This window comes from Rhipicephalus microplus, chromosome 2 (assembly GCF_043290135.1).
Source record: "Rhipicephalus microplus isolate Deutch F79 chromosome 2, USDA_Rmic, whole genome shotgun sequence".
In the NCBI taxonomy this organism is placed as follows: Eukaryota; Metazoa; Arthropoda; class Arachnida; order Ixodida; family Ixodidae; genus Rhipicephalus; species Rhipicephalus microplus.
This window is the reverse complement of record NC_134701.1, coordinates 9,414,721-9,440,657: the sequence shown is the minus strand read 5'-3', so window position 1 is coordinate 9,440,657 and position 25,937 is coordinate 9,414,721.

Here is a 25,937-nt window from a genome sequence, read left to right as displayed (position 1 = left end):
CACCACCACCGGGTGGGCTCGAACCTCCAACCTTTCGGTTAACAGCCGATCGCGCTAGCCAATTGGGCCATGGAGACAGTCCTGCTCCACTCTCACCACAATCAAAACATATCTTCAAAGCTATCAGCCTAAAGAAGAAATAGCAACACACCACTCCCGGGAGGGTTCGAACCTCCAACCTTTCAGTTAACAGCCGATCGCGCTAGCCAATTGCGCCACGGAGACAGTCGTGCTCCACTCTCACCACCATCGGAACATAACTTCAAAGCTATCAGCCCAAAGAAAAAAAAGCGCCGCACCACCACCGGGTGGGCTCGAACCTCCAACCTTTCGGTTAACAGCCGATCGCGCTAGCCAATTGGGCCATGGAGACAGTCCTGCTCCACTCTCACCACAATCAAAACATATCTTCAAAGCTATCAGCCTAAAGAAGAAATAGCAACACACCACTCCCGGGAGGGTTCGAACCTCCAACCTTTCAGTTAACAGCCGATCGCGCTAGCCAATTGCGCCACGGAGACAGTCTTGCTCCACTCTCACCACCATCAGAACATATCTTCAAAGCTATCAGCCTAAAGAAGAAAAAGCAACACACCACTCCCGGGAGGGCTCGAGCCTCCAACCTTTCAGTTAACAGCCGATCGCGCTAGCGAATAGCGCCACGGAGACAGTCGTGCTCCACTCTCACCACCGTCAGAACATTTCTTCAGAGCTATCAGCCCAAAGGAAAAAAAGCGCCGCACCACCACCGGGTGGGCTCGAACCTCCAACCTTTCGGTTAACAGCCGATCGCGCTAGCCAATTGGGCCATGGAGACAGTCCTGCTCCACTCTCACCACAATCAAAACATATCTTCAAAGCTATCAGCCTAAAGAAAAAATAGCAACACATCACTCCCGGGAGGGCTCGAACCTCCAAGCTTTCAGTTAACAGCCGATCGCGCTAGCCAATTGCGCCACGGAGACAGTCCTGCTCCACTCTCACCACCATCAGAACATATCTTCAAAGCTATCAGCGCAAAGAAAACAGAAACACACCATTCGCGGGAGGGCTCGAACCTCCAACCTTTCAGTTAACAGCCGATCGTGCTAACGAATAGCGCCACGGAGACAGTCGTGCTCCACTCTCACCACCGTCAGAACATTTCTTCAGGGCTATCAGCCCAAAGAAAAAAAAGCGCCGCACCACCACCGGGTGGGCTCGAACCTCCAACCTTTCGGTTAACAGCCCATCGCGCTAGCCAATTGCGCCACGGAGACAGTCGTGCTCCACTCTCACCACCATCGGAACATTTCTTCAAAGCTATCAGCGCAAAAACAAGCAACAGAGCACCCCCAGGAGGGCTCGAACCTCCAACCTTTCGGTTAACAGCAGACCGCACTAGCCAATTGCGCCACGGAGACAGTCGTGCTCCAATCTCACCACCGTCAGAACATTTCTCCAAAGCTATCCGCGCAAAGCAAAAAGCAACACGCCATTCCCGGGTGGGCTATAACCTCCACCTTTCGGTTAACAGCCAATCGCGCTAGCCAATTGCGCCACAAAAACAGTCGTGCTCTACTCTCACCACTATCAGAACATATCTTCAAAGCTATCAGCCCAAAGAAAAAAAAGCAACGCAACACTCGCGGGAGGGCTCGAACCTCCAACCTTTCGGTTAACAGCCGATCGCGCTAGCCAATTGCGCCACGGAGACAGTCGTGCTCCACTCTCACCACCGTCAGAACATTTCTTCAGAGCTATCCGCCCAAAGAAAAAAAAGCGCCACACCACCACCAGGTTGGCTCGAACCTCCAACCTTTCAGTTAACAGCCGATCGCGCTAGCCAATTGCGACACGGCGACAGTCGTGCTCCACTTTCACCACCATCAGAACATATCTTCAAAGCTATCAGCGCAAAGAAAACAGAAACACACCACTCCCGGGAGGGCTCGAACCTCCAACCTTTCAGTTAACAGCCGATCGCGCTAGCCAATTGCGCCACGGAGACAGTCGTGCTCCACTTTCACCACCATCAGAACATATCTTCAAAGCTATCAGCGCAAAGAAAAAAAAAGCGACACACCGTCCCCGGATGGGCTCAAACCTCCAACCTTTCGGTTAACAGCCAATCGCGCTAGCCAACTGCGCCACGGAGACAGTCCTGCTCCACTCTCACCACCATCAGAACATATCTTCAAAGCTATCAGCCCAAAGAAAAAAAAAGCGCCGCACCACCACCGCGGGTTCTCGAACCTCCACCTTTCGGTTAACAGCCGATCGCGCTAGCCAATTGCGCCACGGAGACAGTCGTGCTCCACTCTCACCACCGTCAGAACATTTCTTCAGAGCTATCCGCCCAAAGAAGAAAAAGCGCCACACCACCACCAGGTTGGCTCGAACCTCCAACCTTTCAGTTAACAGCCGATCGCGCTAGCCAATTGCGACACGGAGACAGTCGTGCTCCACTTTCACCACCATCAGAACATATCTTCAAAGCTATCAGCGCAAAGAAAACAGAAACACACCACTCCCGGGAGGGCTCGAACCTCCAACTTTTCAGTTAACAGCCGATCGCGCTAGCCAATTGCGCCACGGAGACAGTCGTGCTCCACCCTCACCACCATAAGAACATATCTTCAAACCTATCAGCGCAAAGAAAAAAGCAACACACCACTCCTGGGAGGGCTCGAAACTCCAACCTTTCGATTAACAGCCGATCGCGCTAGCCAATTGCGCCACGGAGACAGCCCTGTTCTAATATCATCACCATCAGAACATATCTTCAAAGAAATCAGCCCAAAGAAAAAAAAAAGCGCCGCACCACCACCAGGTGGGCTCGAACCTCCAACTTTTCGGTTAACAGCCCATCGCGCTAGCCGATTGCGCCACGGAGACAGTTCTGCTCCACTCCCACCACCGTCAGAACACTTCTTCAGAGCTATCCGCCCAAAGGAAAAAAAGCGCCGCACCACCACCGAGTGGGCTCGAACCTCCAACCTTTTTGTTAACAGCTGATCGCGCTAGCCAATTGGGCCATGGAGACAGTCCTGCTCCACTCTCACCACAATCAAAACATATCTTCAAAGCTATCAGCCTAAAGAAGAAATAGCAACACACCACTCCAGGGAGCGCTCGAACCTCCAACCTTTCAGTTAACAGCCGATCGCGCTAGCCAATTGCGCCACGGAGACAGTCGTGCTCCACTCTCACCACCATCGGAACATAACTTCAAAGCTATCAGCCCAAAGAAAAAAAATCGCCGCACCACCACCGGGTGGGCTCGAACCTCCAACCTTTCGGTTAACAGCCGATCGCGCTAGCCAATTGCGCAACGGAGACAGTCCAGCTCCACTTTCACCACAATCAGCACATATCTTCAAAGCTATCAGCCCAAAGAAAAAAAAGCGCCGCACCACCACCGTTTGGGCTCGAACCTCCAACCTTTCGGTTAACAGCCGATCGCGCTAGCCAATTGGGCCATGGAGACAGTCCTGCTCCGCTCTCACCACAATCAAAACATATCTTCAAAGCTATCAGCCTAAAGAAGAAGTAGCAACACATCACTCCCGGGAGGGCTCGAACCTCCAAACTTTCAGTTAACAGCCGATCGCGCTAGCCAATTGCGCCACGGAGACAGTCCTGCTCCACTCTCACCACCATCAGAACATATCTTCAAAGCTATCAGCCTAAAGAAGAAAAAGCAACACACCACTCCCGGGAGGGCTCGAACCTCCAACCTTTCAGTTAACAGCCGATCGCGCTAGCGAATAGCGCCACGGAGACAGTCGTGCTCCAATCTCACCACCGTCAGAACATTTCTTCAAAGCTATCAGCCCAAAGGAAAAAAAGCGCCGCACCACCACCGGGTGGGCTCGAACCTCCAACCTTTCGGTTAACAGCCCATCGCGCTAGCCAATCGCGCCACGGAGACAGTCGTGCTCCACTCTCACCACCATCGGAACATATCTTCAAAGCTATCAGCGCAAAAAAAAAGCAACACAGCACTCCCTGGAGGGCTCGAACCTCCAACATTTCGGTTAACAGCAGACCGCACTAGCCAATTGTGCCACGCAGACAGTCCTGCTATACTCTCACCACCATCAGAACATATCTTCGAAGCTATCAGCCCAAAAAAAGCGCCGCACCCCCACCGGGTGGGCTCGAAACTCCAACCTTTCGGTTAACAGCCGATCGCGCTAGCCAATTGGGCCATGGAGACAGTCCTGCTCCACTCTCACCACAATCAAAACATATCTTCAAAGCTATCAGCCTAAAGAAGAAATAGCAACACACCACTCCCGGGAGGGTTCGAACCTCCAACCTTTCAGTTAACAGCCGATCGCGCTAGCCAATTGCGCCACGGAGACAGTCTTGCTCCACTCTCACCACCATCAGAACATATCTTCAAAGCTATCAGCCTAAAGAAGAAAAAGCAACACACCACCACCGGGTGGGCTCGAACCTCCAACCTTTCAGTTAACAGCCCATCGCGCTAGCCAATCGCGCCACGGAGACAGTCGTGCTCCACTCTCACCACCATCGGAACATATCTTCAAAGCTATCAGCGCAAAAAAAAAGCAACACAGCACTCCCTGGAGGGCTCGAACCTCCAACATTTCGGTTAACAGCAGACCGCACTAGCCAATTGTGCCACGCAGACAGTCCTGCTATACTCTCACCACCATCAGAACATATCTTCGAAGCTATCAGCCCCAAAAAAGCGCCGCACCCCCACCGGGTGGGCTCGAAACTCCAACCTTTCGGTTAACAGCCGATCGCGCTAGCCAATTGGGCCATGGAGACAGCCCTGCTCCACTCTCACCACAATCAAAACATATCTTCAAAGCTATCAGCCTAAAGAAGAAATAGCAACACACCACTCCCGGGAGGGCTCGAGCCTCCAACCTTTCAGTTAACAGCCGATCGCGCTAGCGAATAGCGCCACGGAGACAGTCATGCTCCACTCTCACCACCGTCAGAACATTTCTTCAGAGCTATCAGCCCAAAGGAAAAAAAGCGCCGCACCACCACCGGGTGGGCTCGAACCTCCAACCTTTCGGTTAACAGCCCATCGCGCTAGCCCATTGCGCCACGGAGACAGTCGTGCTCCACTCTCACCACCATCGGAACATATCTTCAAAGCTATCAGCCCAAAGAAAAAAAAGCGCCGCACCACCACTGGGTGGGCTCGAACCTCCAACCTTTCGGTTAACAGCCAATCGCGCTAGCCAATTGCGCAACGGAGACAGTCCTGCTCCACTCTCACCACCATCAGCACATACCTTCAAAGCTATCAGCCCAAAGAAAAAAAAAGCGCCGCACCACCACCGTTTGGGCTCGAACCTCCAACCTTTCGGTTAACAGCGGATCGCGCTAGCCAATTGGGCCATGGAGACAGTCCTGCTCCACTCTCACCACAATCAAAACATATCTTCAAAGCTATCAGCCTAAAGAAGAAATAGCAACACATCACTCCCGGGAGGGCTCGAACCTCCAAGCTTTCAGTTAACAGCCGATCGCGCTAGCCAATTGCGCCACGGAGACAGTCCTGCTCCACTCTCACCACCATCAGAACATATCTTCAAAGCTATCAGCCTAAAGAAGAAAAAGCAACACACCACTCCCAGGAGGGCTCGAACCTCCAACCTTTCAGTTAACAGCCGATCGTGCTAACGAATAGCGCCACGGAGACAGTCGTGCTCCACTCTCACATCCGTCAGAACATTTCTTCAGAGCTATCAGCCCAAAGGAAAAAAAGCGCCGCACCACCACCGGGTGGGCTCGAACCTCCAACCTTTCGGTTAGCAGCCCATCGCGCTAGCCAATTGCGCCACGGAGACAGTTGTGCTCCACTCTCACCACCATCGGAACATATCTTCAAAGCTATCAGCGCAAAAACAAGCAACACAGCACTCCCAGGAGGGCTCGAACCTCCAACCTTTCGGTTAACAGCAGACCGCACTAGCCAATTGTGCCACGGAGACAGTCCTGCTATACTCTCACCACCATCAGAACATATCTTCAAAGCTATCAGCCCAAAAAAAAGCGCCGCACCACCACCGGGTGAGCTTGAAACTCCAACCTTCCGGTTAACAGCCGATCGCGCTAGCCAATTGCGCCACGGAGACAGTCGTGCTCCACTCTTACCACCCTCAGAACATTTCTCCAAAGCTATCAGCGCAAAGAAAAAAAAGCGACACACCGTCCCCGGGTGGGTTCCAACCTCCAACCTTTCGATTGACAGCCGATCGCGCTAGCCAACTGCGCCACGACGACAGCCGTGCTCCAGTCTCACCACCATCAGAACAAATCTTCAAAGCTATCAGCGCAAAGAAAAATGCAACACACCACTCCCGGGAGGGCTCTAAATTCCGACCTTCCGGTTAACAGCCGATCGCGCTAGCCAATTGCGCCACGGAGACAGTCCTGTCCATTCTCACCACCATCAGAACATATCTTCAAAGCTATCAGCCCAAAGTAAAAAAAGCGCTGCAACACCACGGGGTGGGCTCAAAACTCCAACCTTTCTGTTAACAGCCGATCGCGCTAGCCAATTGCGCCACGGAGACAGTCCTGCTCCACTCTCACCACCATCAGAACATATCTTCAAAGCTATCATCCCATAGAAAAAAAGCGCCGCATCACCACCGGGTAGGCTCGAACCTCCAACCTTTCGGTTAACAGCCCATCGCGCTAGCCAATAGCGCCACGGAGACAGTCGTGCTCCACTCTCACCACCATCGGAACATATCTTCAAAGCTATCAGCGCCAAAAAAAAGCAACACAGCACTCCCAGGAGGGCTCGAACCTCCAACCTTTCGGTTAACAGCAGACCGCACTAGCCAATTGTTCCACGGAGACAGTCCTGCTATACTCTCACCACCATCAGAACATATCTTCAAAGCTATCAGCCCAAAAAAAGCGCCGCACCCCCACCGGGTGGGCTCGAAACTCCAACCTTTCGGTTAACAGCCGATCGCGCTAGCCAATTGCGCCACGGAGACAGTCCTGCTCCACTCTCACCACCATCAGAACATATCTTCAAAGCTATCAGCCTAAAGAAGAAAAAGCAACACACCACTCCCGGGAGGGCTCGAACCTCCAACCTTTCAGTTAACAGCTGATCGCGCTAGTGAATAGCGCCACGGAGACAGTCGTGCTCCACTCTCACCACCGTCAGAACATTTCTTCAGAGCTATCAGCCCAAAGGAAAAAAAGCGCCGCACCACCACCGGGTGGGCTCGAACCTCCAACCTTTCGGTTAACAGCCCATCGCGCTAGCCAATTGCGCCACGGAGCCAGTCGTGCTCCACTCTCACCACCATCGGAACATATCTTCAAAGCTATCAGCCCAAAGAAAAAAAAGCGCCGCACCACCACTGGGTGGGCTCGAACCTCCAACCTTTCGGTTAACAGCCGATCGCGCTAGCCAATTGCGCAACGGAGACAGTCCTGCTCCACTCTCACCACCATCAGCACATATCTTCAAAGCTATCAGCCCAAAGAAAAAAAAGCGCCGCACCACCACCGTTTGGGCTCGAACCTCCAACCTTTCGGTTAACAGCCGATCGCGCTATCCAATTGGGCCATGGAGACAGTCCTGCTCCACTCTCACCACAATCAAAACATATCTTCAAAGCTATCAGCCTAAAGAAGAAATAGCAACACATCACTCCCGGGAGGGCTCGAACCTCCAACCTTTCCGTTAACAGCCGATCACGCTAGCCAATTGCGCGACGGAGACAGTCCTGCTCCACTCTCACCACCATCAGAACATATCTTCAAAGCTATCAGCCTAAAGAAGAAAAAGCAACACACCACTCCCGGGAGGGCTCGAACCTCCAACCTTTCAGTTAACAGCCGATTGTGCTAACGAATAGCGCCACGGAGACAGTCGTGCTCCACACTCACCACCGTCAGAACATTTCTTCAGAGCTATCAGCCCAAAGGAAAACAAGCGCCGCACCACCACCGGGTGGGCTCGAACCTCCAACCTTTCGGTTAACAGCCCATCGCGCTAGCCAATTGCGCCACGGAGACAGTCGTGCTCCACTCTCACCACCATCGGAACTATCTTCAAAGCTATCAGCGCAAAAACAAGCAACACAGCACTCCCAGGAGGGCTCAAACCTCCGACCTTTCGGTTAACAGCAGACCGCACTAGCCAATTGTGCCACGGAGACAGTCCTGCTATACTCTCACCACCATCAGAACATATCTTTAAAGCTATCAGCCCAAAAAAAGCGCCGCACCACCACCGGGTGAGTTCGAAACTCCAACCTTTCGGTTAACAGCCAATCGCGCTAGCCAATTGCGCCACAGAGACAGTCGTGCTCCACTCTTACCACCCTCAGAACATTTCTCCAAAGCTATCAGCGCAAAGAAAAAAAAGCGACACACCGTCCCCGGGTGGGTTCCAACCTCCAACCTTTCGATTGACAGCTGATCGCGCTAGCCAACTGCGCCTCGAAGACAGCCGTGCTCCACTCTCACCACCATCAGAACAAATCTTCAAAGCTATCAGCGCAAAGAAAAATGCAACACACCACTCCCGGGAGGGCTCGAAATTCCAACCTTCCGGTTAACAGCCGATCGCGCTAGCCAATTGCGCCACGGAGACAGTCCTGTCCATTCTCACCACCATCAGAACATATCTTCAAAGCTATCAGCCCAAAGTAAAAAAAGCGCTGCAACACCACGGGGTGAGCTCAAAGCTCCAACCTTTCTGTTAACAGCTGATCGCGCTAGCCAATTGCGCCACGGAGACAGTCCTGCTCCACTCTCACCACCATCAGAACATATCTTCAGAGCTATCATCCCATAGAAAAAAAGCGCCGCATCACCACCGGGTGGGCTCGAACCTGCAACCTTTCGGTTAACAGCCGATCGTGCTAGCAAATAGCGCCACGGAGACAGTCGTGCTCCACCCTCACCACCATCAGAACATATCTTCAAAGCTATTAGCCCAAAGAAAAAAAAGCGCCGCACAACCAACGGGTGGGCTCGAACCTCCAACCTTTCGGTTAACAGCCGATCGCGCTAGCCAATTGCGCCATGGAGACAGTCCTGCTCCACTCTCACCACCATCAGAACATATCTTCAAAGCTATCAGCCTAAAGAAAAAAAAGCAACACACCACTCCCGGGATTGCTCAAACCTCCAACCTTTCAGTTAACAGCCAATCGCGCTAGCCAATCGCGCCACGGAGACAGTCGTGCTCCACTCTCACCACCGTCAGAACATTTCTTCAGAGCTATCAGCCCAAAGGAAAAAAGGCGCCGCACCACCACCGGGTGGGCTCGAACCTCCAACCTTTCGGCTAAAAGCCCATCGCGCTAGCGAATTGCGCCACGGAGTTAGTCCTGCTCCACTCTCACCACCATCAGCACATATCTTCAAAGCTATCAGCCCAAAGAAAAAAAAGCGCCGCACCACCACCGGGTGGGCTCGAACCTCCACCTATCGGTTAACAGCCAATCGCACTAGCCAATTGCGCCACAGAGACAGTCGTGCTCTACTCCCACCACCATCAGAACATATCTTCAAAGCTATCAGCGCAAAGAAAAAAGTAACACACCACTCCCGGCAGGGCTCGAACCTCCAACCTTTCAGTTAACAGCCGACCGCGCTAGCCAATTGTGCCAAGGAGACAGTACTGCTATACTCTCACTACCATCAGAACATAACTTCAAAGCTATCAGCCCACAGGAAAAAAAGCGCCGCACCACCACTGGGTGGGCTCGAAACTCCAACCTTTCGGTTAACAGCCGATCGCGCTAGCCAATTGCGCCACGGAGACAGTCCTTCTCCACTCTCACCACCGTCAGAAGATTTCTCCAAAGCTATCAGCGCAAAGAAAAAAAAAGCGACACACCGTCCCCGGGTGGGCTCAAACCTCCAACCTTTCGGTTAACAGCCAATCGCGCTAGCCAACTGCGCCACGGAGACAGTCCTGCTCCACTCTCACCACCATCAGAACATATCTTCAAAGCTATCAGCCCACAGAAAAAAAAGCGCCGCACCACCACCGGGGGTTCTCGAACCTCCACCTTTCGGTTAACAGCCGATCGCGCTAGCCAATTGCGCCTCAGAGACAGTCGCGCTCCACCCTCACCACCATCAGAACATATCTTCAAAGCTATCATCGCAAAGAAAAAAGCAACACACCACTTCCGGGAGGGCTCGAAACTTCAACCTTTCGATTAACAGCCGATCGCGCTAGCCATATGCGCCCCGGAGACAGTCCTGCTCTACTGTCATCACCATCAGAACATATCTTCAAAGAAATCAGCCCAAAGAAAAAAAAGCGCCGCACCACCACCAGGTGGGCTCGAACCTCCAACTTTTCGGTTAACAGCCCATAGCGCTAGCCAATGGCGCCACGGAGACAGTTGTGCTCCACTCTCACCACCGTCAGAACACTTCTTCAGAGCTATCCGCGCAAAGGAAAAAAAGCGCCGCACCACCACCGAGTGGGCTCGAACCTCCAACCTTTTTGTTAACAGCCGATCGCGCAAGCCAATTGGGCCATGGAGACAGTCCTGCTCCACTCTCACCACAATCAAAACATATCTTCAAAGCTATCAGCCTAAAGAAGAAATAGCAATACACCACTCCCGGGAGGGCTCGAACCTCCAACCTTTCAGTTAACAGCCGATCGCGCTAGCGAATAGCGCCACGGAGACAGTCGTGCTCCACTCTCACCCCCATCAGCAGATATCTTCAAAGCTATCAGCCCAATAAAAAAAAGCGCCGCACCACCACCGTTTGGGCTCGAACCTCCAACCTTTCAGTTAACAGCCGATCGCGCTAGCCAATTGCGCCACGGAGACAGTCCTGCTCCACTCTCACCACCATCAGAACATATCTTCAAAGCTATCAGCCTAAAGAAGAAAAAGCAACACACCACTCCCGGGAGGGCTCGAACCTCCAACCTTTCAGTTAACAGCCGATCGCGCTAGCGAATAGCGCCACGGAGACAGTCGTGCTCCACTCTCACCACCGTCAGAACATTTCTTCAGAGCTATCAGCCCAAAGGAAAAAAAAGCGCCGCACCACCACAGGGTGGGCTCGAACCTCCAACCTTTCGGTTAACAGCCCATCGCGCTAGCCAATTGCGCCCCGAAGACAGTCGTGCTCCACTCTCACCACCATCGGAACATATCTTCAAAGCTATCAGCCCAAAAAAAAAGCGTCGCACCACCACTGGGTGGGCTCGAACCTCCAACCTTTCGGTTAACAGCCGATCGCGCTACCCAATTGCGCAACGGAGACAGTCCTGCTCCACTCTCACCACCATCAGCACAGATCTTCAAAGCTATACCCCCAAAGAAAAAAAAGCGCCGCACCACCACCGTTTGGGCTCGAACCTCCAACCTTTCGGTTAACAGCCGATCGCGCTAGCCAATTGGGCCATGGAGACAGTCCTGCTCCACTCTCACCTCAATCAAAACATATCTTCAAAGCTATCAGCCTAAAGAAGAAATAGCAACACATCACTCCCGGGAGGGCTCGAACCTCCAACCTTTCAGTTAACAGCCGATCACGCTAGCCAATTGCGCCACGGAGACAGTCCTGCTCCACTCTCACCACCATCAGAACATATCTTCAAAGCTATCAGCCTAAAGAAGAAAAAGCAACACACCACTCCCGGGAGGGCTCGAACCTCCAACCTTTCAGTTAACAGCCGATTGTTCTAACGAATAGCGCCACGGAGACAGTCGTGCTCCACTCTCACCACAGTCAGAACATTTCTTCAGAGCTATCAGCCCAAAGGAAAAAAAGCGCCGCACCACCACCGGGTGGGCTCGAACCTCCAACCTTTCGGTTAACAGCCCATCGCGCTAGCCAATTGCGCCACGGAGACAGTCGTGCTCCACTCTCACCACCATCGGAACATATCTTCAAAGCTATCAGCGCAAAAACAAGCAACACAGCACTCCCAGGAGGGCTCGAACCTCCAACCTTTCGGTTAACAGCAGACCGCACTAGCCAATTGTGCCACGGAGACAGTCCTGCTATACTCTCACCACCATCAGAACATATCTTTAAAGCTATCAGCCCAAAAAAAGCGCCGCACCACCACCGGGTGAGTTCGAAACTCCAACCTTTCGGTTAACAGCCGATCGCGCTAGCCAATTGCGCCACGGAGACAGTCGTGCTCCACTCTTACCACCCTCAGAACATTTCTCCAAAGCTATCAGCGCAAAGAAAAAAAAGCGACACACCGTCCCCGGGTGGGTTCGAACCTCCAACCTTTCGATTGACAGCTGATCGCGCTAGCCAACTGCGCCTCGAAGACAGCCGTGCTCCACTCTCACCACCATCAGAACAAATCTTCAAAGCTATCAGCGCAAAGAAAAATGCAACACACCACTCCCGGGAGGGCTCGAAATTCCAACCTTCCGGTTAACAGCCGATCGCGCTAGCCAATTGCGCCACGGAGACAGTCCTGTCCATTCTCACCACCATCAGAACATATCTTCAAAGCTATCAGCCCAAAGTAAAAAAAGCGCTGCAACACCACGGGGTGAGCTCAAAGCTCCAACCTTTCTGTTAACAGCTGATCGCGCTAGCCAATTGCGCCACGGAGACAGTCCTGCTCCACTCTCACCACCATCAGAACATATCTTCAGAGCTATCATCCCATAGAAAAAAAGCGCCGCATCACCACCGGGTGGGCTCGAACCTGCAACCTTTCGGTTAACAGCCGATCGTGCTAGCAAATAGCGCCACGGAGACAGTCGTGCTCCACCCTCACCACCATCAGAACATATCTTCAAAGCTATTAGCCCAAAGAAAAAAAGCGCCGCACAACTACCGGGTGGGCTCGAACCTCCAACCTTTCGGTTAACAGCCGATCGCGCTAGCCAATTGCGCCATGGAGACAGTCCTGCTCCACTCTCACCACCATCAGAACATATCTTCAAAGCTATCAGCCTAAAGAAAAAAAAGCAACACACCACTCCCGGGATTGCTCAAACCTCCAACCTTTCAGTTAACAGCCAATCGCGCTAGCCAATCGCGCCACGGAGACAGTCGTGCTCCACTCTCACCACCGTCAGAACATTTCTTCAGAGCTATCAGCCCAAAGGAAAAAAGGCGCCGCACCACCACCGGGTGGGCTCGAACCTCCAACCTTTCGGCTAAAAGCCCATCGCGCTAGCGAATTGCGCCACGGAGTTAGTCCTGCTCCACTCTCACCACCATCAGCACATATCTTCAAAGCTATCAGCCCAAAGAAAAAAAAGCGCCGCACCACCACCGGGTGGGCTCGAACCTCCACCTATCGGTTAACAGCCAATCGCACTAGCCAATTGCGCCACAGAGACAGTCGTGCTCTACTCCCACCACCATCAGAACATATCTTGAAAGCTATCAGCGCAAAGAAAAAAGTAACACACCACTCCCGGCAGGGCTCGAACCTCCAACCTTTCAGTTAACAGCCGACCGCGCTAGCCAATTGTGCCAAGGAGACAGTACTGCTATACTCTCACTACCATCAGAACATAACTTCAAAGCTATCAGCCTAAAGGAGAAATAGCAACACATCACTCCCGGGAGGGCTCGAACCTCCAACCTTTCAGTTAACAGCCGATCACGCTAGCCAATTGCGCCACGGAGACAGTCCTGCTCCACTCTCACCACCATCAGAACATATCTTCAAAGCTATCAGCCTAAAGAATAAAAAGCAACACACCACTCCCGGGAGGGCTCGAACCTCCAACCTTTCAGTTAACAGCCGATTGTTCTAACGAATAGCGCCACGGAGACAGTCGTGCTCCACTCTCACCACCGTCAGAACATTTCTTCAGAGCTATCAGCCCAAAGGAAAAAAAGCGCCGCACCACCACCGGGTGGGCTCGAACCTCCAACCTTTCGGTTAACAGCCCATCGCGCTAGCCAATTGCGCCACGGAGACAGTCGTGCTCCACTCTCACCACCATCGGAACATATCTTCAAAGCTATCAGCGCAAAAACAAGCAACACAGCACTCCCAGGAGGGCTCGAACCTCCAACCTTTCGGTTAACAGCAGACCGCACTAGCCAATTGTGCCACGGAGACAGTCCTGCTATACTCTCACCACCATCAGAACATATCTTTAAAGCTATCAGCCCAAAAAAAAGCGCCGCACCACCACCGGGTGAGTTCGAAACTCCAACCTTTCGGTTAACAGCCGATCGCGCTAGCCAATTGCGCCACGGAGACAGTCGTGCTCCACTCTTACCACCCTCAGAACATTTCTCCAAAGCTATCAACGCAAAGAAAAAAAAGCGACACACCGTCCCCGGGTGGGTTCCAACCTCCAACCTTTCGATTGACAGCCGATCGCGCTAGCCAACTGCGCCTCGAAGACAGCCGTGCTCCACTCTCACCACCATCAGAACAAATCTTCAAAGCTATCAGCGCAAAGAAAAATGCAACACACCACTCCCGGGAGGGCTCGAAATTCCAACCTTCCGGTTAACAGCCGATCGCGCTAGCCAATTGCGCCAGGGAGACAGTCCTGTCCATTCTCACCACCATCTCAACATATCTTCAAAGCTATCAGCCCAAAGTAAAAAAAGCGCTGCAACCCCACGGGGTGGGCTCAGAACTCCAACCTTTCTGTTAACAGCCGATCGCGCTAGCCAATTGCGCCACGGAGACAGTCCTGCTCCACTCTCACCACCATCAGAACATATCTTCAAAGCTATCATCCCATAGAGAAAAAGCGCCGCATCACCACCGGGTGGGCTCGAACCTGCAACCTTTCGGTTAACAGCCGATCGTGCTAGCAAATAGCGCCACGGAGACAGTCGTGCTCCACCCTCACCACCATCAGAACATATCTTCAAAGCTATTAGCCCAAAGAAAAAAAAGCGCCGCACAACCACCGGGTGGGCTCAAACCTCCAACCTTTCGGTTAACAGCCGATCGCGCTAGCCGATTGCGCCATAGAGACAGTCCTGCTCCACTCTCACCACCATCAGAACATATCTTCAAAGCTGTCAGCCTAAAGAAAAAAAAAGCAACACACCACTCCCGGGAGGGCTCAAACCTCCAACCTTTCAGTTGACAGCCAATCGCGCTAGCCAATCGCGCCACGGAGACAGTCGTGCTCCACTCTCACCACCGTCAGAACATTTCTTCAGAGCTATCAGCCCAAAGGAAAAAAGGCGCCGCACCACCACCGGGTGGGCTCGAACCTCCAACCTTTCGGCTAAAAGCCCATCGCGCTAGCGAACTGCGCCACGGAGTTAGTCCTGCTCCACTCTCACCACCATCAGCACATATCTTCAAAGCTATCAGCCCAAAGAAAAAAAAGCGCTGCACCACCACCGGGTGGGCTCGAACCTCCACCTATCGGTTAACAGCCAATCGCACTAGCCAATTGCGCCACAGAGACAGTCGTGCTCTACTCCCACCACCATCAGAACATATCTTCAAAGCTATCAGCGCAAAGAAAAAAGTAACACACCACTCCCGGCAGGGCTCGAACCTCCAACCTTTCAGTTAACAGCCGACCGCGCTAGCCAATTGTGCCAAGGAGACAGTACTGCTATACTCTCACTACCATCAGAACATAACTTCAAAGCTATCAGCCCACAGGAAAAAAAGCGCCGCACCACCACCGGGTGGGCTCGAAACTCCAACCTTTCGGTTAACAGCCGATCGCGCTAGCCAATTGCGCCACGGAGACAGTCCTTCTCCACTCTCACCACCGTCAGAAGATTTCTCCAAAGCTATCAGCGCAAAGAAAAAAAAAAGCGACACACCGTCCCCGGGTGGGCTCAAACCTCCAACCTTTCGGTTAACAGCCAATCGCGCTAGCCAACTGCGCCACGGAGACAGTCCTGCTCCACTCTCACAACCATCAGAACATATCTTCAAAGCTATCAGCCCACAGAAAAAAAAGCGCCGCACCACCACCGGGGGTTCTCGAACCTCCACCTTTCGGTTAACAGCCGATCGCGCTAGCCAATTGCGCCTCAGAGACAGTCGCGCTCCACCCTCACCACCATCAGAACATATCTTCAAAGCTATCATCGCAAAGAAAAAAGCAACACACCACTCCCGGGAGGGCTCGAAACTTCAACCTTTCGATTAACAGCCGATCGCGCTAGCCATATGCGCCCCGGAGACAGTCCTGCTCTACTGTCATCACCATCAGAACATATCTTCAAAGAAATCAGCCCAAAGAAAAAAAAACGCCGCACCACCACCAGGTGGGCTCGAACCTCCAACTTTTCGGTTAACAGCCCATAGCGCTAGCCAATTGCGCAAAGGAGACAGTTGTGCTCCACTCTCACCACCGTCAGAACACTTCTTCAGAGCTATCCGCCCAAAGGAAAAAAAGCGCCGCACCACCACCGAGTGGGCTCGAACCTCCAACCTTTTTGTTAACAGCCGATCGCGCAAGCCAATTGGGCCATGGAGACAGTCCTGCTCCACTCTCACCACAATCAAAACATATCTTCAAAGCTATCAGCCTAAAGAAGAAATAGCAACACACCACTCCCGCGAGGCCTCGAACCTCCAACCTTTCAGTTAAGAACCGATCGCGCTAGCCAATTGCGCCACGGAGACAGTCCTGCTCCACTCTCACCACCATCAGAACATATCTTCACAGCTATCAGCCTAAAGAAGAAAAAGCAACACACCACTCCCGGGAGGGCTCGAACCTCCAACCTTTCAGTTAACAGCCGATCGCGCTAGCGAATAGCGCCACGGAGACAGTCGTGCTCCACTCTCACCACCATCAGCACATATCTTCAAAGCTATCAGCCCAATGAAAAAAAGCGCCGCACCACCAACGTTTGGGCTCGAACCTCCAACCTTTCAGTTAACAGCCGATCGCGGTAGCCAATTGCGCCACGGAGACAGTCCTGCTCCACTCTCACCACCATCAGAACATATCTTCAAAGCTATCAGCCTAAAGAAGAAAAAGCAACACACCACTCCCGGGAGGGCTCGAACCTCCAACCTTTCAGTTAACAGCCGATCGCGCTAGCGAATAGCGCCACGGAGACAGTCGTGCTCCACTCTCACCACCGTCAGAACATTTCTTCAGAGCTATCAGCCCAAAGGAAAAAAAAGCGCCGCACCACCACAGGGTGGGCTCGAACCTCCAACCTTTCGGTTAACAGCCCATCGCGCTAGCCAATTGCGCCCCGGAGACAGTCGTGCTCCACTCTCACCACCATCGGAACATATCTTCAAAGCTATCAGCCTAAAGAAGAAAAAGCAACACACCACTCCCGGGAGGGCTCGAACCTCCAACCTTTCAGTTAACAGCCGATCGCGCTAGCGAATAGCGCCACGGAGACAGTCGTGCTCCACTCTCACCACCGTCAGAACATTTCTTCAGAGCTATCAGCCCAAAGGAAAAAAAAGCGCCGCACCACCACAGGGTGGGCTCGAACCTCCAACCTTTCGGTTAACAGCCCATCGCGCTAGCCAATTGCGCCCCGAAGACAGTCGTGCTCCACTCTCACCACCATCGGAACATATCTTCAAAGCTATCAGCCCAAAAAAAAGCGCCGCACCACCACTGGGTGGGCTCGAACCTCCAACCTTTCGGTTAACAGCCGATCGCGCTACCCAATTGCGCAACGGAGACAGTCCTGCTCCACTCTCACCACCATCAGCACAGATCTTCAAAGCTATACCCCCAAAGAAAAAAAAGCGCCGCACCACCACCGTTTGGGCTCGAACCTCCAATCTTTCGGTTAACAGCCGGTCGCGCTAGCCAATTGGGCCATGGAGACAGTCCTGCTCCACTCTCACCACCATCAGAACATATCTTCAAAGCTATCATCCCATAGAAAAAAAGCGCCGCATCACCACCGGGTGGGCTCGAACCTGCAACCTTTCGGTTAACAGCCGATCGTGCTAGCAAATAGCGCCACGGAGACAGTCGTGCTCCACCCTCACCACCATCAGAACATATCTTCAAAGCTATTAGCCCAAAGAAAAAAAAGCGCCGCAAAACCACCGGGTGGGCTCAAACCTCCAACCTTTCGGTTAACAGCCGATCGCGCTAGCCAATTGCGCCATAGAGACAGTCCTGCTCCACTCTCACCACCATCAGAACATATCTTCAAAGCTGTCAGCCGAAAGAAAAAAAAAGCAACACACCACTCCCGGGAGGGCTCAAACCTCCAACCTTTCAGTTGACAGCCAATCGCGCTAGCCAATCGCGCCACGGAGACAGTCGTGCTCCACTCTCACCACCGTCAGAACATTTCTTCTGAGCTATCAGCCCAAAGGAAAAAAGGCGCCGCACCACCACCGGATGGGCTCGAACCTCCAACCTTTCGGCTAAAAGCCCATCGCGCTAGCGAATTGCGCCACGGAGTTAGTCCTGCTCCACTCTCACCACCATCAGCACATATCTTCAAAGCTATCAGCCCAAAGAAAAAAAAGCGCTGCACCACCACCGGGTGGGCTCGAACCTCCACCTATCGGTTAACAGCCAATCGCACTAGCCAATTGCGCCACAGAGACAGTCGTGCTCTACTCCCACCACCATCAGAACATATCTTCAAAGCTATCAGCGCAAAGAAAAAAGTAACACACCACTCCCGGCAGGGCTCGAACCTCCAACCTTTCAGTTAACATCCGACCGCGCTAGCCAATTGTGCCAAGGAGACAGTACTGCTATACTCTCACTACCATCAGAACATAACTTCAAAGCTATCAGCCCACAGGAAAAAAAGCGCCGCACCACCACCGGGTGGGCTCGAAACTCCAACCTTTCGGTTAACAGCCGATCGCGCTAGCCAATTGCGCCACGGAGACAGTCCTTCTCCACTCTCACCACCGTCAGAAGATTTCTCCAAAGCTATCAGCGCAAAGAAAAAAAAAGCGACACACCGTCCCCGGGTGGGCTCAAACCTCCAACCTTTCGGTTAACAGCCAATCGCGCTAGCCAACTGCGCCACGGAGACAGTCCTGCTCCACTCTCACCACCATCAGAACATATCTTCAAAGCTATCAGCCCACAGAAACAAAAGCGCCGCACCACCACCGGGGGTTCTCGAACCTCCACCTTTCGGTTAACAGCCGATCGCGCTAGCCAATTGCGCCTCAGAGACAGTCGTGCTCCACCCTCACCACCATCAGAACATATCTTTAAAGCTATCATCGCAAAGAAAAAAGCAACACACCACTCCCGGGAGGGCTCGAAACTTCAACCTTTCGATTAACAGCCGATCGCGCTAGCCATATGCGCCCCGGAGACAGTCCTGCTCTACTGTCATCACCATCAGAACATGTCTTCAAAGAAATCAGCCCAAAGAAAAAAAAACGCCGCACCACCACCAGGTGGGCTCGAACCTCCAACTTTTCGGTTAACAGCCCATAGCGCTAGCCAATTGCGCCACGGAGACAGTTGTGCTCCACTCTCCCCACCGTCAGAACACTTCTTCAGAGCTATCCGCCCAAAGGAAAAAAAGCGCCGCACCACCACCGAGTGGGCTCGAACCTCCAACCTTTTTGTTAACTGCCGATCGCGCAAGCCAATTGGGCCATGGAGACAGTCCTGCTCCACTCTCACCACAATCAAAACATATCTTCAAAGCTATCAGCCTAAAGAAGAAATAGCAACACACCACTCCCGGGAGGCCTCGAACCTCCAACCTTTCAGTTAAGAACCGATCGCGCTAGCCAATTGCGCCACGGAGACAGTCCTGCTCCACTCTCACCACCATCAGAACATATCTTCACAGCTATCAGCCTAAAGAAGAAAAAGCAACACACCACTCCCGGGAGGGCTCGAACCTCCAACCTTTCAGTTAACAGCCGATCACGCTAGCAAATAGCGCCACGAAGACAGTCGTGCTCCACTCTCACCACCATCAGCACATATCTTCAAAGCTATCAGCCCAATGAAAAAAAGCGCCGCACCACCACCGTTTGGGCTCGAACCTCCAACCTTTCAGTTAACAGCCGATCGCGCTAGCCAATTGCGCCACGGAGACAGTCCTGCTCAACTCTCACCACCATCAGAACATATCTTCACAGCTATCAGCCTAAAGAAGAAAAAGCAACACACCACTCCCGGGAGGGCTCGAACCTCCAACCTTTCAGTTAACAGCCGATCGCGCTAGCGAATAGCGCCACGGAGACAGTCGTGCTCCACTCTCACCACCATCAGCACATATCTTCAAAGCTATCAGCCCAATGAAAAAAAGCGCCGCACCACCACCGTTTGGGCTCGAACCTCCAAGCTTTCAGTTAACAGCCGATCGCGCTAGCCAATTGCGCCACGGAGACAGTCCTGCTCCACTCTCACCACCATCAGAACATATCTTCAAAGCTATCAGCCTAAAGAAGAAAAAGCAACACACCACTCCCGGGAGGGCTCGAACCTCCAACCTTTCAGTTAACAGCCGATCGCGCTAGCGAATAGCGCCACGGAGACAGTCGTGCTCCACTCTCACCACCGTCAGAACATTTCTTCAGAGCTATCAGCCCAAAGGAAAAAAAAGCGCCGCACCACCACAGGGTGGGCTCGAACCTCCAACCTTTCTGTTAACAGCCCATCGCGCTAGCCAATTGCGCCCCGGAGACAGTCGTGCTCCACTCTCACCACCATCGGAACATATCTTCAAAGCTATCAGCCTAAAGAAGAAAAAGCAACACACCACTCCCGGGAGGGCTCGAACCTCCAACCTTTCAGTTAACAGCCGATCGCGCTAGCGAATAGCGCCACGGAGACAGTCGTGCTCCACTCTCATCACCGTCAGAACATTTCTTCAGAGCTATCAGCCCAAAGGAAAAAAAAGCGCCGCACCACCACAGGGTGGGCTCGAACCTCCAACCTTTCGGTTAACAGCCCATCGCGCTAGCCAATTGCGCCCCGAAGACAGTCGTGCTCCACTCTCACCACCATCGGAACATATCTTCAAAGCTATCAGCCCAAAAAAAAGCGCCGCACCACCACTGGGTGGGCTCGAACCTCCAACCTTTCGGTTAACAGCCGATCGCGCTACCCAATTGCGCAACGGAGACAGTCCTGCTCCACTCTCACCACCATCAGCACAGATCTTCAAAGCTATACCCCCAAAGAAAAAAAAGCGCCGCACCACCACCGTTTGGGCTCGATCCTCCAATCTTTCGGTTAACAGCCGATCGCGCTAGCCAATTGGGCCATGGAGACAGTCCTGCTCCACTCTCACCACCATCAGAACATATCTTCAAAGCTATCATCCCATTGAAAAAAAGCGCCGCATCACCACCGGGTGGGCTCGAACCTGCAACCTTTCGGTTAACAGCCGATCGTGCTAGCAAATAGCGCCACGGAGACAGTCGTGCTCCACCCTCACCACCATCAGAACATATCTTCAAAGCTATTAGCCCAAAGAAAAAAAAGCGCCGCACAACCACCGGTTGGGCTCAAACCTCCAACCTTTCGGTTAACAGCCGATCGCGCTAGCCAATTGCGCCATAGAGACAGTCCTGCTCCACTCTCACCATCATCAGAACATATCTTCAAAGCTGTCAGCCTAAAGAAAAAAAAAGCAACACACCACTCCCGGGAGGGCTCAAACCTCCAACCTTTCAGTTGACAGCCAATCGCGCTAGCCAATCGCGCAACGGAGACAGTCGTGCTCCACTCTCACCACCGTCAGAACATTTCTTCAGAGCTATCAGCCCAAAGGAAAAAAGGCGCCGCACCACCACCGGGTGGGCTCGAACCTCCAACCTTTCGGCTAAAAGCCCATCGCGCTAGCGAATTGCGCCACGGAGTTAGTCCTGCTCCACTCTCACCACCATCAGCACATATCTTCAAAGCTTTCAACCCAAAGAAAAAAAAGCGCTGCACCACCACCGGGTGGGCTCGAACCTCCACCTATCGGTTAACAGCCAATCGCACTAGCCAATTGCGCCACAGAGACAGTCGTGCTCTACTCCCACCACCATCAGAACATATCTTCAAAGCTATCAGCGCAAAGAAAAAAGTAACACACCACTCCCGGCAGGGCTCGAACCTCCAACCTTTCAGTTAACAGCCGACCGCGCTAGCCAATTGTGCCAAGGAGACAGTACTGCTATACTCTCACTACCATCAGAACATAACTTCAAAGCTATCAGCCCACAGGAAAAAAAGCGCCGCACCACCACCGGGTGGGCTCGAAACTCCAACCTTTCGGTTAACAGCCGATCGCGCTAGCCAATTGCGCCACGGAGACAGTCCTTCTCCACTCTCACCACCGTCAGAAGATTTCTCCAAAGCTATCAGCGCAAAGAAAAAAAAAGCGACACACCGTCCCCGGGTGGGCTCAAACCTCCAACCTTTCGGTTAACAGCCAATCGCGCTAGCCAACTGCGCCACGGAGACAGTCCTGCTCCACTCTCACCACCATCAGAACATATCTTCAAAGCTATCAGCCCACAGAAACAAAAGCGCCGCACCACCACCGGGGGTTCTCGAACCTCCACCTTTCGGTTAACAGCCGATCGCGCTAGCCAATTGCGCCTCAGAGACAGTCGCGCTCCACCCTCACCACCATCAGAACATCAGTCGCGCTCCACCCTCACCACCATCAGAACATATCTTCAAAGCTATCATCGCAAAGAAAAAAGCAACACACCACTCCCGGGAGGGCTCGAAACTTCAACCTTTCGATTAACAGCCGATCGCGCTAGCCATATGCGCCCCGGAGACAGTCCTGCTCTACTGTCATCACCATCAGAACATATCTTCAAAGAAATCAGCCCAAAGAAAAAAAAACGCCGCACCACCACCAGGTGGGCTCGAACCTCCAACTTTTCGGTTAACAGCCCATAGCGCTAGCCAATTGCGCCACGGAGACAGTTGTGCTCCACTCTCCCCACCGTCAGAAGACTTCTTCAGAGCCATCCGCCCAAAGGAAAAAAAGCGCCGCACCACCACCGAGTGGGCTCGAACCTCCAACCTTTTTGTTAACAGCCGATCGCGCAAGCCAATTGGGCCATGGAGACAGTCCTGCTCCACTCTCACCACAATCAAAACATATCTTCAAAGCTATCAGCCTAAAGAAGAAATAGCAACACACCACTCCCGGGAGGCCTCGAACCTCCAACCTTTCAGTTAAGAACCGATCGCGCTAGCCAATTGCGCCACGGAGACAGTCCTGCTCCACTCTCACCACCATCAGAACATATCTTCACAGCTATTAGCCTAAAGAAGAAAAAGCAACACACCACTCCCGGGAGGGCTCGAACCTCCAACCTTTCAGTTAACAGCCGATCGCGCTAGCGAATAGCGCCACGGAGACAGTCGTGCTCCACTCTCACCACCATCAGCACATATCTTCAAAGCTATCAGCCCAATGAAAAAAAGCGCCGCACCACCACCGTTTGGGCTCGAACCTCCAACCTTTCAGTTAACAGCCGATCGCGCTAGCCAATTGCGCCATGGAGACAGTCCTGCTCCACTCTCACCACCATCAGAACATATCTTCACAGCTATCAGCCTAAAGAAGAAAGAGCAACACACCACCACCGTTTGGGCTCGAACCTCCAACCTTTCAGTTAACAGCCGATCGCGCTAGCCAATTGCGCCACGGAGACAGTCCTGCTCCACTCTCACCACCATCAGAACATATCTTCAAAGCTATCAGCCTAAAGAAGAAAAAGCAACACACCACTCCCGGGAGGGCTCGAACCTCCAACCTTTCAGTTAACAGCCGATCGCGCTAGCGAATAGCGCCACGGAGACAGTCGTGCTCCACTCTCACCACCGTCAGAACATTTCTTCAGAGCGATCAGCCCAAAGGAAAAAAAAGCGCCGCACCACCACAGGGTGGGCTCGAACCTCCAACCTTTCGGTTAACAGCCCATCGCGCTAGCCAATTGCGCCCCGAAGACAGTCGTGCTCCACTCTCACCACCATCGGAACATATCTTCAAAGCTATCAGCCCAAAAAAAAAAGCGCCGCACCACCACTGGGTGGGCTCGAACCTCCAACCTTTCGGTTAACAGCCGATCGCGCTACCCAATTGCGCAACGGAGACAGTCCTGCTCCACTCTCACCACCATCAGCACAGATCTTCAAAGCTATACCCCCAAAGAAAAAAAAGCGCCGCACCACCACCGTTTGGGCTCGAACCTCCAACCTTTCGGTTAACAGCCGATCGCGCTAGCCAATTGGGCCATGGAGACAGTCCTGCTCCACTCTCACCACAATCAAAACATATCTTCAAAGCTATCAGCCTAAAGAAGAAATAGCAACACATCACTCCCGGGAGGGCTCGAACCTCCAACCTTTCAGTTAACAGCCGATCACGCTAGCCAATTGCGCCACGGAGACAGTCCTGCTCCACTCTCACCACCATCAGAACATATCTTCAAAGCTATCAGCCTAAAGAAGAAAAAGCAACACACCACTCCCGGGAGGGCTCGAACCTCCAACCTTTCTGTTAACAGCCGATTGTTCTAACGAATAGCGCCACGGAGACAGTCGTGCTCCACTCTCACCACCGTCAGAACATTTCTTCAGAGCTATCAGCCCAAAGGAAAAAAAGCGCCGCACCACCACCGGGTGGGCTCGAACCTCCAACCTTTCGGTTAACAGCCCATCGCGCTAGCCAATTGCGCCACGGAGACAGTCGTGCTCCACTCTCACCACCATCGGAACGTATCTTCAAAGCTATCAGCGCAAGAACAAGCAACACAGCACTCCCAGGAGGGCTCGAACCTCCAACCTTTCGGTTAACAGCAGACCGCACTAGCCAATTGTGCCACGGAGACAGTCCTGCTATACTCTCACCACCATCAGAACATATCTTTAAAGCTATCAGCCCAAAAAAAGCGCCGCACCACCACCGGGTGAGTTCGAAACTCCAACCTTTCGGTTAACAGCCGATCGCGCTAGCCAATTGCGCCACGGAGACAGTCGTGCTCCACTCTTACCACCCTCAGAACATTTCTCCAAAGCTATCAGCGCAAAGAAAAAAAAGCGACACACCGTCCCCGGGTGGGTTCCAACCTCCAACCTTTCGATTGACAGCCGATCGCGCTAGCCAACTGCGCCTCGAAGACAGCCGTGCTCCACTCTCACCACCATCAGAACAAATCTTCAAAGCTATCAGCGCAAAGAAAAATGCAACACACCACTCCCGGGAGGGCTCGAAATTCCAACCTTCCGGTTAACAGCCGATCGCGCTAGCCTATTGCGCCAGGGAGACAGTCCTGTCCATTCTCACCACCATCTCAACATATCTTCAAAGCTATCAGCCCAAAGTAAAAAAAGCGCTGCAACCCCACGGGGTGGGCTCAAAACTCCAACCTTTCTGTTAACAGCCTATCGCGCTAGCCAATTGCGCCACGGAGGCAGTCCTGCTCCACTCTCACCACCATCAGAACATATCTTCAAAGCTATCATCCCATAGAAAAAAAGCGCCGCATCACCACCGGGTGGGCTCGAACCTGCAACCTTTCGGTTAACAGCCGATCGTGCTAGCATATAGCGCCACGGAGACAGTCGTGCTCCACCCTCACCACCATCAGAACATATCTTCAAAGCTATTAGCCCAAAGAAAAAAAAGCGCCGCACAACCACCGGGTGGGCTCAAACCTCCAACCTTTCGGTTAACAGCCGATCGCGCTAGCCAATTGCGCCATAGAGACAGTCCTGCTCCACTCTCACCCCCATCAGAACATATCTTCAAAGCTGTCAGCCTAAAGAAAAAAAAAAGCAACACACCACTCCCGGGAGGGCTCAAACCTCCAACCTTTCAGTTGACAGCCAATCGCGCTAGCCAATCGCGCCACGGAGACAGTCGTGCTCCACTCTCACCACCGTCAGAACATTTTTTCAGAGCTATCAGCCCAAAGGAAAAAAGGCGCCGCACCACCACCGGGTGGGCTCGAACCTCCAACCTTTCGGCTAAAAGCCCATCGCGCTAGCGAATTGCGCCACGGAGTTAGTCCTGCTCCACTCTCACCACCATCAGCACATATCTTCAAAGCTATCAGCCCAAAG